A 12,796-nucleotide genomic window follows, 5' to 3' on the forward strand; every position below is an offset into this window, starting at 1 on the left:
GAACATGATGGCTATAAGAGTATTGGAAGAGCCTGCTTCCATTCTGAATGGAAAGATGAGTTGTGTGACCATTGGCAAAAACCGACCACGAAGGGACTCGAACCCTCAATCTTCTGATCCGAAGTCAGACACCTTATCCATTAGGCCACACGGTCATATGTCCTGCTGTGCTTATTTTTATAATGTAGGTGGTATGCAAAGATGGGAAATATGATATTGATAGTTATTTAGGTTTACATCCCATTGTGTTTTTTCAGCTCCTTTCAATTAAAGCACTCTTTTGGAATCTATATAATGAGAATGTCACCAGTACGATAAGCTTTTGTTTTCTTTTTTGCATTTTAACCTCTTTCTTCATGAGAATACAGCTCAGTTGTATGCTTTACATAGCTCTGGATATTTCTAGAGGTGGAGAGAAACTGTTTTGACAGTAGTAAAAACTGCTCCTTTCTGGATATGCCAATTTACACACGCTCAAAGGTTGTATACGTTTCATGAATCCTGACTTGCCCTATTCAAGTAGCTGAAAGCCTGTCACCACCTCTAGAAACAACAGTTACACCAATCCAATTCAAATCATTTTTTCCAAAGGAATATCTTCTGACGGGTCAAAGTTGTATCCGACAAAGATAGGTGTTTAAAAATCTACTTTGTAGTTTCAGAACACCAACATGACGCTGAAGAGTACAGAAGTAAAATGGTACCATTTCAAAGTTCCTAATACCTCATAAGCTTCTGAGCGGAAGCATGTAATAAATATATCAATTTTTGTGGAAAAGTAAGAGTGGATATTGGTTTTCACCTCAGATGGGACTCGAACCCACAATCCCTGGCTTAGGAGGCCAGTGCCTTATCCATTAGGCCACTGAGGCACAGATAAACACTTGCAGTCTAGAGGCATTATCTAAATGTATTCAATCGTCAAACACTGGTGTCTGCACACAGGACATTTCTCAGTTCTCTCCATAAGTAAACTTCCCATTTTCATCCTCTTCCATGCCCAACTTTAACACTCTGTTCTGTGCTATAATGGAGGCTCTGCATTTCGAGCAAGTGGAGAGAAATTGGAGGAGAACCACTTTCGACTCAACACTTCTTCTTTCCTGGATGCTTTTCTCAATAACCTAGGCTTTGACAGTGGTATCAAGCCGTCCTTGTCTTCAACAGGACAAAGAAACAGGCACCAAGTCTCCTAACCAAGTTCAACCACACTCTGCAACTTAATATACCAATGCTTTGCAAATTAGCCAACTGTGTCATCAGCAAAGGCAGCCAATGTGCCAATCCTTTATAATTCTTCTGTAGTACTTTTCTTTCTCGTAGGCAAAATTAGCACTTTAACTGCACAAATCATACAGATTTTATACTTGAAGCACTCCATGGACACATACTTACACACCTTGCATTTCATCTACACACCCTTAAGCTAAAAACCCATTCTGTCAAGTCAAAATTCTGCAACCCTATTACATATTCAGTGCATGTACATAGAAGCACTTCTTAATGCCACTAACATGGACAAGATTTTAGGCTGAAGATGCAATCTAAATGACTGTGCAGTATGTACTCCACTTCATGAATAATTAGGAATGAGAACATGATGGCTATAAGAGTATTGGAAGAGCCTGCTTCCATTCTGAACGGAAAGCTAAGTTGTGTGACCATTGGCAAAAACCGACCACAAAGGGACTCCAACCCTCAATCTTCTGATCCGAAGTCAGACGCCTTATCCATTAGGCCACGCGGTCATATGTCTTGCTGTGCTTATTTTTATAATGTAGGTGGTATGCAAGGATGGGAAATATGATATTGATAGTTATTTAGGTTTACATCCCATTGTGTTTTTTCAGCTCCTTTCAATTAAAGCACTCTTTTGGAATCTATATAATGAGAATGTCACCAGTACGATAAGCTTTTGTTTTCTTTTTTGCATTTAAACCTCTTTCTTCATGAGAATAAAGCTCAGTTGTATGCTTTACATAGCTCTGGATATTTCTAGAAGTGGAGAGAAACTGTTTTGACAGTAGTAAAAACTGCTCCTTTCTGGATATGCCAATTTACACACGCTCAAAGGTTGTATACGTTTCATGAATCCTGACTTGCCCTATTCAAGTAGCTGAAAGCCTGTCACCACCTCTAGAAACAACAGTTACACCAATCCAATTCAAATCATTTTTTCCAAAGGAATATCTTCTGCCGGGTCAAAGTTGCATCTGACAAAGATAGGTGTTTAAAAATCTACTTTGTAGTTTCAGAACACCAACATGACTCTGAAGAGTACAGAAGTAAAATGGTACCATTTCAAAGTTCCTAATACCACATAAGCTTCTGAGCGGAAGCATGTAATAAATGTATCAATTTTTCTGGAAAAGAAAGAGTGGATATTGGTTTTCACCTCAGATGGGACTCGAACCCACAATCCCTGGCTTAGGAGGCCAGTGCCTTATCCATTCGGCCACTGAGGCACAGATAAACACTTGCAGTCTAGAGGCATTATTTAAATGTATTCAATCGTCAACCACTGGTGTCTGCACACAGGACATTTCTCAGTTCTCTCCATTAGTAAACTTCCCATTTTCATCCTCTTCCATCCCCGACTTTAACACTCTGTTCTGTGCTATAATGGAGGCTCTGCATTTCGAGCAAGTGGAGAGAAATTGGAGGAGAACCACTTTCGACTCAACACTTCTTCTTTCCTGGATGCTTTTCTCAATAAACTAGGCTTTGACAGTGGTATCAAGCCGTCCTTGTCTTCAGCAGGACACAGAAACAGGCACCAAGTCTCCTAACCAAGTTCAACCACACTCTGCAACTTAATAGACCAATGCTTTACAAATTAGCCAACTGTGTCATCAGCAAAGGCAGCCAATGTGCCAATCCTTTATAATTCTTCTGTAGTACTTCTCTTTCTCGTAGGCAAAATTAGCACTTTAACTGCACAAATCATACAGATTTTACACTTGAAGCACTCCATGAACACATGCTTACACACCTTGCATTTCATCTACACACCCTTAAGCTAAAAACCCATTCTGTCAAGTCAAAATTCTGCAACCCTATTACATATTCAGTGCGTGTACATAGAAGCACTTCTTAATGCCACTAACATGAACAAGATTTTAGGCTGAAGATGCAATCTAAATGACTGTGCAGTATGTACTCCACTTCATGAATAATTAGGAATGAGAACATGATGGCTATAAGAGTAATGGAAGAGCCTGCTTCCATTCTGAATGGAAATCTGAGTTGTGTGACCATTGGCAAAAACCGACCACGAAGGGACTCGAACCCTCAATCTTCTGATACGAAGTCAGACGCCTTATACATTAGGCCAAGCGGTCATATGTCCTGCTGTGCTTATTTTTATAATGTAGGTGGTATGCAAGGATGGGAAATATGATATTGATAGTTATTTAGGTTTACATCCCATTGTGTGTTCTCAGCTCCTTTCAATTAAAGCACTCTTTTGGAATCTATATAATGAGAATGTCACCAGTTTGATAAGCTTTTGTTTTCTTTTTTGCATTTAAACCTCTTTCTTCATGAGATTAAAGCTCAGTTGTATGCTTTACATAGCTCTGGATATTTCCAGAAGTGGAGAGAAACTGTTTTGACAGTAGTACAAACTGCTCCTTTCTGGATATGCCAATTTACACACGCTCAAAGGTTGTATACGTTTCATGAATCCTGACTTGCCCTATTCAAGTAGCTGAAAGCCTGTCACCACCTCTAGAAACAACAGTTACACCAATCCAATTCAAATAATTTTTTCGAAAAAGGTATATCTTCTGCCGGGTCAAAGTTGCATCTGACAAAGATAGGTGTTTAAAAATCTACTTTGTAGTTTCAGAACACCAACATGACTCTGAAGAGTACCGAAGTAAAATGGTACCATTTCAAAGTTCCTAATACCACATAAGCTTCTGAGCGGAAGCATGTAATAAATATATCAATTTTTCTGGAAAAGTAAGAGTGGATATTGGTTTTCACCTCAGATGGGACTCGAACCCACAATCCCTGGCTTAGGAGGCCAGTGTCTTATCCATTAGGCACTGAGGCACAGATAAACATTTGCAGTCTACAGGCATTATTTAAATGTATTCAATCGTCAAACACTGGTGTCTGCACACAGGACATTTCTCAGTTCTCTCCATAAGTAAACTTCCCATTTTCATCCTCTTCCATCCCCGACTTTAACACTCTGTTCTGTGCTATAATGGAGGCTCTGCATTTCGCGCAAGTGGAGAGAAATTGGAGGAGAACCACTTTCGACTCAACACTTCTTCTTTCCTGGATGCTTTTCTCAATAAACTGGGCTTTGACAGTGGTATCAAGCTGTCCTTGTCTTTAGCAGGACACAGAAACAGGCACCAAGTCTCCTAACCAAGTTCAACCACACTCTGCAACTTAATAGACCAATGCTTCACAAATTAGCCAACTGTGTCATCAGCAAAGGCAGCCAATGTGCCAATCCTTTATAATTCTTCTGTAGTACTTCTCTTTCTCGTAGGCAAAATTAGCACTTTAACTGCACAAATCATACAGATTTTACACTTGAAGCACTCCATGGACACATACTTACACACCTTGCATTTCATCTACACACCCTTAAGCTAAAAACCCATTCTGTCAAGTCAAAATTCTGCAACCCTATTACATATTCAGTGCATGTACATAGAAGCACTTCTTAATGCCACTAACATGGACAAGATTTTAGGCTGAAGATGCAATCTAAATGACTGTGCAGTATGTACTCCACTTCATGAATAATTAGGAATGAGAACATGATGGCTATAAGAGTATTGGAAGAGCCTGCTTCCATTCTGAACGGAAAGCTAAGTTGTGTGACCATTGGCAAAAACCGACCACAAAGGGACTCCAACCCTCAATCTTCTGATCCGAAGTCAGACGCCTTATCCATTAGGCCACGCGGTCATATGTCTTGCTGTGCTTATTTTTATAATGTAGGTGGTATGCAAGGATGGGAAATATGATATTGATAGTTATTTAGGTTTACATCCCATTGTGTTTTTTCAGCTCCTTTCAATTAAAGCACTCTTTTGGAATCTATATAATGAGAATGTCACCAGTACGATAAGCTTTTGTTTTCTTTTTTGCATTTAAACCTCTTTCTTCATGAGAATAAAGCTCAGTTGTATGCTTTACATAGCTCTGGATATTTCTAGAAGTGGAGAGAAACTGTTTTGACAGTAGTAAAAACTGCTCCTTTCTGGATATGCCAATTTACACACGCTCAAAGGTTGTATACGTTTCATGAATCCTGACTTGCCCTATTCAAGTAGCTGAAAGCCTGTCACCACCTCTAGAAACAACAGTTACACCAATCCAATTCAAATCATTTTTTCCAAAGGAATATCTTCTGCCGGGTCAAAGTTGCATCTGACAAAGATAGGTGTTTAAAAATCTACTTTGTAGTTTCAGAACACCAACATGACTCTGAAGAGTACAGAAGTAAAATGGTACCATTTCAAAGTTCCTAATACCACATAAGCTTCTGAGCGGAAGCATGTAATAAATATATCAATTTTTCTGGAAAAGAAAGAGTGGATATTGGTTTTCACCTCAGATGGGACTCGAACCCACAATCCCTGGCTTAGGAGGCCAGTGCCTTATCCATTAGGCCACTGAGGCACAGATAAACACTTGCAGTCTAGAGGCATTATTTAAATGTATTCAATCGTCAATCACTGGTGTCTGCACACAGGACATTTCTCAGTTCTCTCCATTAGTAAACTTCCCATTTTCATCCTCTTCCATCCCCGACTTTAACACTCTGTTCTGTGCTATAATGGAGGCTCTGCATTTCGAGCAAGTGGAGAGAAATTGGAGGAGAACCACTTTCGACTCAACACTTCTTCTTTCCTGGATGCTTTTCTCAATAAACTAGGCTTTGACAGTGGTATCAAGCCGTCCTTGTCTTCAGCAGGACACAGAAACAGGCACCAAGTCTCCTAACCAAGTTCAACCACACTCTGCAACTTAATAGACCAATGCTTTACAAATTAGCCAACTGTGTCATCAGCAAAGGCAGCCAATGTGCCAATCCTTTATAATTCTTCTGTAGTACTTCTCTTTCTCGTAGGCAAAATTAGCACTTTAACTGCACAAATCATACAGATTTTACACTTGAAGCACTCCATGAACACATGCTTACACACCTTGCATTTCATCTACACACCCTTAAGCTAAAAACCCATTTTGTCAAGTCAAAATTCTGCAACCCTATTACATATTCAGTGCGTGTACATAGAAGCACTTCTTAATGCCACTAACATGAACAAGATTTTAGGCTGAAGATGCAATCTAAATGACTGTGCAGTATGTACTCCACTTCATGAATAATTTGGAATGAGAACATGATGGCTATAAGAGTATTGGAAGAGCCTGCTTCCATTCTGAATGGAAAGATGAGTTGTGTGACCATTGGCAAAAACCGACCACGAAGGGACTCGAACCCTCAATCTTTTGATCCGAAGTCAGACACCTTATCCATTAGGCCACACGGTCATATGTCCTGCTGTGCTTATTTTTATAATGTAGGTGGTATGCAAAGATGGGAAATATGATATTGATAGTTATTTAGGTTTACATCCCATTGTGTTTTTTCAGCTCCTTTCAATTAAAGCACTCTTTTGGAATCTATATAATGAGAATGTCACCAGTACGATAAGCTTTTGTTTTCTTTTTTGCATTTTAACCTCTTTATTCATGAGATTAAAGCTCAGTTGTATGCTTTACATAGCTCTGGATATTTCCAGAAGTGGAGAGAAACTGTTTTGACAGTAGTACAAACTGCTCCTTTCTGGATATGCCAATTTACACACGCTCAAAGGTTGTATACGTTTCATGAATCCTGACTTGCCCTATTCAAGTAGCTGAAAGCCTGTCACCACCTCTAGAAACAACAGTTACACCAATCCAATTCAAATCATTTTTTCCAAAGGAATATCTTCTGACGGGTCAAAGTTGTATCCGACAAAGATAGGTGTTTAAAAATCTACTTTGTAGTTTCAGAACACCAACATGACGCTGAAGAGTACAGAAGTAAAATGGTACCATTTCAAAGTTCCTAATACCTCATAAGCTTCTGAGCGGAAGCATGTAATAAATATATCAATTTTTCTGGAAAAGTAAGAGTGGATATTGGTTTTCACCTCAGATGGGACTCGAACCCACAATCCCTGGCTTAGGAGGCCAGTGCCTTATCCATTAGGCCACTGAGGCACAGATAAACACTTGCAGTCTAGAGGCATTATCTAAATGTATTCAATCGTCAAACACTGGTGTCTGCACACAGGACATTTCTCAGTTCTCTCCATAAGTAAACTTCCCATTTTCATCCTCTTCCATGCCCAACTTTAACACTCTGTTCTGTGCTATAATGGAGGCTCTGCATTTCGAGCAAGTGGAGAGAAATTGGAGGAGAACCACTTTCGACTCAACACTTCTTCTTTCCTGGATGCTTTTCTCAATAAACTGGGCTTTGACAGTGGTATCAAGCCGTCCTTGTCTTCAGCAGGACATAGAAACAGGCACCAAGTCTCCTAATCAAGTTCAACCACACTCTGCAACTTAATAGACCAATGCTTCACAAATTAGCCAACTGTGTCATCAGCAAAGGAAGCCAATGTGCCTATCCTTTATAATTCTTCTGTAGTACTTCTCTTTCTCGTAGGCAAAATTAGCACTTTAACTGAACAAATCATATAGATTTTACACTTGAAGCACTCCATGAACACATACTTACACACCTTGCATTTCATCTACACACCCTTAAGCTAAAAACCCATTCTGTCAAGTCAAAATTCTGCAACCCTATTACATATTCCATGCGTGTACATAGAAGCACTTCTTAATGCCACTAACATGAACAAGATTTTAGGCTGAAGATGCAATCTAAATGACTGTGCAGTATGTACTCCACTTCATGAATAATTAGGAATGAGAACATGATGGCTATACGAGTATTGGAAGAGCCTGCTTCCATTCTGAACGGAAAGCTGAGTTGTGTGTCCATTGGCAAAAACCGACCACGAAGGGACTCGAACCCTCAACCTTCTGATCCGAAGTCAGACACCTTATCCATTAGGCCGCGCGGTCAAATGTCCTGCTGTGCTTATTTTTATAATGTAGGTGGTATGCAAGGATGGGAAATATGATATTGATAGTTATTTAGGTTTACATCCCATTGTGTGTTTTCAGCTCCTTTCAATTAAAGCACTCTTTTGGAATCTATATATAGAAAATGTCACCAGTACGATAAGCTTTTGTTTTCTTTTTTGTATTTAAACCTCTTTCTTCATGAGAATAAAGCTCAGTTGTACGCTTTACATAGCTCTGGATATTTCTAGAGGTGGAGAGAAACTGTTTTGACAGTAGTAAAAACTGCTCCTTTCTGGATATGCCAATTTACACACGCTCAAAGGTTGTATACGTTTCATGAATCCTGCCTTGCCCTATTCAAGTAGCTGAAAGCCTGTCACCACCTCTAGAAACAACAGTTACACCAATCCGATTCAAATCATTTTTTCCAAAGGAATATCTTCTGCCGGGTCAAAGTTGCATCTGACAAAGATAGGTGTTTAAAAATCTACTTTGTAGTTTCAGAACACCAACATGAGTCCGGAGAGTACAGAAGTAAAATGGTACCATTTCAAAGTTCCTAATACCTCATAAGCTTCTGAGCGGAAGCATGTAATAAATATATACATTTTTCTAGAAAAGTAATAGTGGATATTGGTTTTCACCTCAGATGGGACTCGAACCCACAATCCCTGGCTTAGGAGGCCAGTGCCTTATCCATTAGGCCACTGAGGCACAGATGAACACTTGCAGTCTAGAGGCATTATTCAAATGTATTCAATTGTCAAACACTGGTGTCTGCACACAGGACATTTCTCAGTTCTCTCCATAAGTAAACTTCCCATTTTCATCCTCTTCCATCCCCGACTTTAACACTCTGTTCTGTGCTATAATGGAGGCTCTGCATTTCGAGCAAGTGGAGAGGAATTGGAGGAGAACCACTTTCGACTCAACACTTCTTCTTTCCTGGATGCTTTTCTCAATAAACTGGGCTTTGACAGTGGTATCAAGCCGTCCTTGTCTTCAGCAGGATACAGAAACAGGCACCAAGTCTCCTAACCAAGTTCAACCACACTCTGCAACTTAATAGACCAATGCTTTACAAATTAGCCAACTGTGTCATCAGCAAAGGCAGCCAATGTGCCAATCCTTTATAATTCTTCTGTAGTACTTTTCTTTCTCGTAGGCAAACTTAGCACTTTAACTGCACAAACCATACAGATTTTTACACTTGAAGCACTCCATGAACACATACTGACACACCTTGCATTTCATCTACACACCCTTAAGCTAAAAACCCATTCGTCAAGTCAAAATTCTGCAACCCTATTACATATTCAGTGCGTGTACATAGAAGCACTTCTTAATGCCACTAACATGGACAAGATTTTAGGCTGAAGATGCAATCTAAATGACTGTGCAGTATGTACTCCACTTCATGAATAATTAGGAATGAGAACATGATGGCTATACGAGTATTGGAAGAGCCTGCTTCCATTCTGAACAGAAAGCTGAGTTGTGTGTCCATTGGCAAAAACCGACCACGAAGGGACTCGAACCCTCAACCTTCTGATCCGAAGTCAGACACCTTATCCATTAGGCCGCGCGGTCATATGTCCTGCTGTGCTTATTTTTATAATGTAGGTGGTATGCAAGGATGGGAAATATGATATTGATAGTTATTTAGGTTTACATCCCATTGTGTTTTTTCAGCTCCTTTCAATTAAAGCACTCTTTTGGAATCTATATAATGAGAATGTCACCAGTACGATAAGCTTTTGTTTTCTTTTTTGCATTTAAACCTCTTTCTTCATGAGATTAAAGCTCAGTTGTATGCTTTACATAGCTCTGGATATTTCCAGAAGTGGAGAGAAACTGTTTTGACAGTAGTACAAACTGCTCCTTTCTGGATATGCCAATTTACACACGCTCAAAGGTTGTATACGTTTCATGAATCCTGCCTTGCCCTATTCAAGTAGCTGAAAGCCTGTCACCACCTCTAGAAACAACAGTTACACCAATCCAATTCAAATCATTTTTTCCAAAGGAATATCTTCTGCCGGGTCAAAGTTGCATCTGACAAAGATAGGTGTTTAAAAATCTACTTTGTAGTTTCAGAACACCAACATGAGTCCGGAGAGTACAGAAGTAAAATGGTACCATTTCAAGTTCCTAATACCTCATAAACTTCTGAGCGGAAGCATGTAATAAATATATAAATTTTTCAAGAAAAGTAATACTGGATATTCGTTTTCACCTCAGATGGGACTCGAACCCCCAATCCCTGGCTTAGGAGGCCAGTGCCTTATCCATTAGGCCACTGAGGCACAGATGAACACTTTCAGTCTAGAGGCATTATTTAAATGTATTCAATTGTCAAACACTGGTGTCTGCAAACACAGGACATTTCTCAGTTCTCTCCATAAGTAAACTTCCCATTTTCATCCTCTTCCATCCCCTACTTTAACACACTGGTCTGTGCTATAATGGAGGCTCTGCATTTCGAGCAAGTGGAGAGAAATTGGAGGAGAACCACTTTCGACTCAACACTTCTTCTTTCCTGGATGCTTATCTCAATAAAATGGGCTTTGACAGTGGTATCAAGCCGTCCTTGTCTTCAGCAGGACACCGAAACAGGCACCAAGTCTCCTAACCAAGTTCAACCACACTCTGCAACTTAATAGACCAATGCTTTACAAATTAGCCAACTTTGTCATCAGCAAAGGCAGCCAATGTGCCAATCCTTTATAATTCTTCTGTAGTACTTTTCTTTCTCGTAGGCAAAATTAGCACTTTAACTGCACAAATCATACAGATTTTTACACTTGAAGCACTCCATGAACACATACTTACACACCTTGCATTTCATCTACACACCCTTAAGCTAAAAACCCATTCTGTCAAGTCAAAATTCTGCAACCCTATTACATATTCAGTGCGTGTACATAGAAGCACTTCTTAATGCCACTAACATGGACAAGATTTTAGGCTGAAGATGCAATCTAAATGACTGTGCAGTATGTACTCCACTTCATGAATAATTAGGAATGAGAACATGATGGCTATAAGAGTATTGGAAGAGCCTGCTTCCATTCTGAACGGAAAGCTGAGTTGTGTGTCCATTGGCAAAAACGGACCACGAAGGGACTCGAACCCTCAATCTTCTGATCCGAAGTCAGACACCTTATCCATTAGGCCACGCGGTCATATGTCCTGCTGTGCTTATTTTTATAATGTAGGTGGTATGCAAGGATGGGAAATATGATATTGATAGTTATTTAGGTTTACATCCCATTGTGTTTTTTCAGCTCCTTTCAATTAAAGCACTCTTTTGGAATCTATATAATGAGAATGTCACCAGTACGATAAGCTTTTGTTTTCTTTTTTGCATTTAAACCTCTTTCTTCATGAGATTAAAGCTCAGTTGTATGCTTTACATAGCTCTGGATATTTCTAGAGGTGGAGAGAAACTGTTTTGACAGTAGTACAAACTGCTCCTTTCTGGATATGCCAATTTACACACGCTCAAAGGTTGTATACGTTTCATGAATCCTGCCTTGCCCTATTCAAGTAGCTGAAAGCCTGTCACCACCTCTAGAAACAACAGTTACACCAATCCAATTCAAATCATTTTTTCCAAAGGAATATCTTCTGCCGGGTCAAAGTTGCATCTGACAAAGATAGGTGTTCAAAAATCTACTTTGTAGTTTCAGAACACCAACATGAGTCCGGAGAGTACAGAAGTAAAATGGTACCATTTCAAAGTTCCTAATACCTCATAAGCTTCTGAGCGGAAGCATGTAATAAATATATAAATTTTTCAAGAAAGGTAATACTGGATATTGGTTTTTACCTCAGATGGGACTCAAACCCACAATCCCTGGCTTAGGAGGCCAGTGCCTTATTCATTAGGCCACTGAGGCACAGATGAACACTTGCAGTCTAGAGGCATTATTTAAATGTATTCAATCGTCAAACACTGGTGTCTGCACACAGGACATTTCTCAGTTCTCTCCATAAGTAAACTTCCCATTTTCATCCTCTTCCATCCCCGACTTTAACACTCTGTTCTGTGCTATAATGGAGGCTCTGCATTTCGCGCAAGTGGAGAGAAATTGGAGGAGAACCACTTTCGACTCAACACTTCTTCTTTCCTGGATGCTTTTCTCAATAAACTGGGCTTTGACAGTGGTATCAAGCCGTCCTTGTCTTCAGCAGGACATAGAAACAGGCACCAAGTCTGCTAACCAAGTTCAACCACACTCTGCAACTTAATAGACCAATGCTTTACAAATTAGCCAACTGTGTCATCAGCAAAGGCAGCCAATGTGCAAAACCTTTATAATTCTTCTGTAGTACTTTTCTTTCTCGTAGGCAAAATTAGCACTTTAACTGCACAAATCATACAGATTTTTACACTTGAAGCACTCCATGAACACATACTTACACACCTTGCATTTCATCTACACACCCTTAAGCTAAAAACCCATTCTGTCAAGTCAAAATTCTGCAACCCTATTACATATTCAGTGCGTGTACATAGAAGCACTTCTTAATGCCACTAACATGGACAAGATTTTAGGCTGAAGATGCAATCTAAATGACTGTGCAGTATGTACTCCACTTCATGAATAATTTGGAATGAGAACATGATGGCTATAAGAGTATTGGAAGAGCCTGCTTCCATTCTGAA

The 12,796-nt window shown here is 39.6% G+C and overlaps 9 non-coding genes across 9 annotated transcripts; all 9 read right to left on the bottom strand.

The window, feature by feature from the left end:
• Positions 1–82: 82 nt before the first annotated feature.
• Positions 83–155, bottom strand: TRNAR-UCG (transfer RNA arginine (anticodon UCG)). Its single transcript has one exon. It is a non-coding gene; the product is annotated as a tRNA-Arg (tRNA).
• Positions 156–799: 644 nt separating this feature from the next.
• TRNAR-CCU (transfer RNA arginine (anticodon CCU)) lies at positions 800–872 on the bottom strand. Its single transcript has one exon. It is a non-coding gene; the product is annotated as a tRNA-Arg (tRNA).
• Positions 873–2,392: 1,520 nt separating this feature from the next.
• Positions 2,393–2,465, bottom strand: TRNAR-CCU (transfer RNA arginine (anticodon CCU)). Its single transcript has one exon. It is a non-coding gene; the product is annotated as a tRNA-Arg (tRNA).
• A 3,114-nt stretch (positions 2,466–5,579) lies between these two features.
• TRNAR-CCU (transfer RNA arginine (anticodon CCU)) lies at positions 5,580–5,652 on the bottom strand. Its single transcript has one exon. It is a non-coding gene; the product is annotated as a tRNA-Arg (tRNA).
• Positions 5,653–7,172: 1,520 nt separating this feature from the next.
• TRNAR-CCU (transfer RNA arginine (anticodon CCU)) lies at positions 7,173–7,245 on the bottom strand. Its single transcript has one exon. It is a non-coding gene; the product is annotated as a tRNA-Arg (tRNA).
• Positions 7,246–8,048: 803 nt separating this feature from the next.
• On the bottom strand, positions 8,049–8,121 carry TRNAR-UCG (transfer RNA arginine (anticodon UCG)). The gene has a single exon. It is a non-coding gene; the product is annotated as a tRNA-Arg (tRNA).
• Positions 8,122–8,765: 644 nt separating this feature from the next.
• On the bottom strand, positions 8,766–8,838 carry TRNAR-CCU (transfer RNA arginine (anticodon CCU)). Its single transcript has one exon. It is a non-coding gene; the product is annotated as a tRNA-Arg (tRNA).
• An 803-nt stretch (positions 8,839–9,641) lies between these two features.
• On the bottom strand, positions 9,642–9,714 carry TRNAR-UCG (transfer RNA arginine (anticodon UCG)). The gene has a single exon. It is a non-coding gene; the product is annotated as a tRNA-Arg (tRNA).
• A 1,522-nt stretch (positions 9,715–11,236) lies between these two features.
• TRNAR-UCG (transfer RNA arginine (anticodon UCG)) lies at positions 11,237–11,309 on the bottom strand. Its single transcript has one exon. It is a non-coding gene; the product is annotated as a tRNA-Arg (tRNA).
• Between the last annotated feature and the right edge of the window lie 1,487 nt (positions 11,310–12,796).

Source organism: Lissotriton vulgaris, chromosome 5 (assembly GCF_964263255.1).
Source record: "Lissotriton vulgaris chromosome 5, aLisVul1.2, whole genome shotgun sequence".
In the NCBI taxonomy this organism is placed as follows: Eukaryota; Metazoa; Chordata; class Amphibia; order Caudata; family Salamandridae; genus Lissotriton; species Lissotriton vulgaris.